Genomic DNA, 2672 nt, shown 5'->3' with positions numbered 1-2672 from the left:
TAGAAAATAAGCGATTGCTCGAATATTCTCCAAGTCCGTAATACGTCGTCAACGAAAATAATCTAAGTCGTAATACAAAAATATGATAATCAATAACGAAGAGATACAGGGATGTGTACGTACGGTTGGTGAAATCACGTCTGAATACTGGTCACTCCCAGGGCTCCTATATAGTCCTATCTCCTCTCTTACCAGATCCCTGGCGGACTACGTCGTTGGTTCTCACAGTCCAGGGGGCCTTCTACAAGATGTGCCTTTGGTCGGTGCGGGGTGTCGTAAAATGACCAAGTATACCCGCAGCCGTCTTGTCATAGTGCCAATATCTGATTCGTAGAATCTACTGCGTTCCGAGGAGGTCTCACAGATATCTTACCGGTTCGGGTTTGTCATCTGGCCGTTGGCAGACGCCGAGACTGTTGCTAACGTTTATAGTATTGCTCCCCCAAGGTTTTATGTACAGCGGTGACATCATCTAACTATTTACGTGTTACCATAGGACATCGATGCTGTGTATTATGACTATGTGTAGGGGTGGAGTAGAGGGGTCCGTACGTAGCATTATAAATAAACGGTATTTCAATCAATTAGTAACAGCAAAATAAAATATTGATAAATTGATTAGAATATTTTTTATTTTATACATTTTGATTCATTGCAATTTTAAATTTTCATATGACGAGGAAAACTATTATTAGTTTATTAGTTAATGTCAATTTTAAGTCTAGTGGAAAATGTATTAAAGACTAAGGTTTTTTTTAAGGAAAATATAATTTGCAAAACTTAATATGGATTTAAGTATTTTTTTTTTAAACAGAGATCCGACGAAACATTATTTTGGCTGGGTTCACGGAGTACCCCAGGTCAACCCTTGCAATCCTGCATAAATATTTAATATTTGGGGTTAAACGTCGACAAACAAATTATAATTATGATTAATTTTATTCTGATATACGGGTTTGCGGATAAAATGCGAATTGTATGATAGCAATTAATGACAACACCATTTATTTTGCTATCTGTCGGCGCGCGTTGTGTGGTTAAGCATTTAAAATGCAATTTCTAAAAATTTTGAATAGCTCTCAAGCATAGAGCTTTGCATTAATTAATGTTGTTCATTCACTAAAATTCAATAAAAAAATTCCCCCACATTATGATTGTAAAAAAAGTATAGGTTTCCATTTAAATTTCTAAAGTTGACCCCCCAAAACCCCCCTAAAATGTTGTTAACAATTACAAAATTGTGAAATCATAATAGATGTTTCTAAATCAAAAACTTTTGTACCATACATTTTTCACTAATTTGAATATTTATATGTTAAAATGGCTGTAACATAAATTTTGAATCACCCTGTTAGTACCCTAACAGTTGTAGGCCTGTTGTGTACTAGTGTAATTAGTGTATACATTGATTTTAACCTATATACCTAGTTTATATGCGAAATGCCGACCTGGCGTGTGACGACATTGTGTAAAATTCTGTAAGCTATCACATTAACCAGAGTACCAGACAACATGATATTATAGTTTCTTTGTCACTCGAAACTTTCTGTGAGTATGCGAGTGAGAATCATTCGAAACCACTGTTTCTCTCTCTGTTATGTTGGCATAAAAGTGTATGCTTATCTTATAATAGTGAAGATAGGAATTCCGTATCTTTGTTTAATATCAATGATTAATATACATATAAATGCTTAGAGCCAATGGCTACAACAGTGGGTAAGTACAACGGGTCGCAGGGGCCAACGTTTTTCGTGCCCGCGACTATACCACAAAATTAAATAGGAAAGACACTCAAAAAATAGCTTGAAATGGAATATCTAATAAATACACAAACAACTGTTGTCTGTAGCCGCACGCCGCGGGCCACGCCCCGCGCACCGCTTTCGCATTACAATATAATAAACACCGATAAGGCGAATGAAATAAACTTTTATTCGACGACGCCGCGGCTATTCACAGCTATTTCGATTTTTGATTTTTCTAGTTTCACTCTTTGTCTCACGACTCACAGTACTGCAGTTTCCAGTTCCAACATTCGCTCATCAATGTTCAAGAGGCTTCACAGTTCATACCACAAAAAAAATTAAATAAACAGGTAATGTACCTACCACCTAAATAAAACTTTATTTATCATTTATCAATTATATTTAAGCGGGCCTCACACGATCAATATTACTGACAGTATAATTATTGACAGTATTTACATTACTGACACGAAGACTCCCGGGTTTTGGCGCCTTGCGGCTACAACCGCGGACCTCACATTAGCGCTGTGCGCTAGTCGAGAGCCGCGGAGGTTCACGGTCGACGTACGGTAGTGTTACCCACCGGCCGCCAGCCGCGCGTCGTCTGTGGACCACGAGCACCGGGCGCACACCCGTTCCCACCGAAGTCGGGAGAGAGTGCGCCCGTACCGTTGGCTGAGGCGTTCACGTGCCATTCGCCACCCTGGTCGGGTCGCAAGCTATCCTCATTACTTCCCGTTTTTGGTCACGGGCAACCTCCGGTGCATATAGCCCCACCGGTAGACTGGGTGGGCGCTAAGGAGAAGCTCACTCGGCAGCCTTCCCCTAGACCGAGCTTGGTCTTTTAACCACATAGTTAGCTCCCGCTAACAGCCACTCCGAAACCAATCCGCCGTCGACCGCGCCACGACCGAGGCCGGTGCGCGA

The sequence above is a fragment of the Acyrthosiphon pisum genome, unplaced genomic scaffold, assembly GCF_005508785.2.
Source record: "Acyrthosiphon pisum isolate AL4f unplaced genomic scaffold, pea_aphid_22Mar2018_4r6ur Scaffold_21385;HRSCAF=23843, whole genome shotgun sequence".
NCBI lineage: Eukaryota > Metazoa > Arthropoda > Insecta > Hemiptera > Aphididae > Acyrthosiphon > Acyrthosiphon pisum.
The sequence above is the reverse complement of the archived record's forward strand: the minus strand, read 5'-3'. Positions refer to the sequence as shown.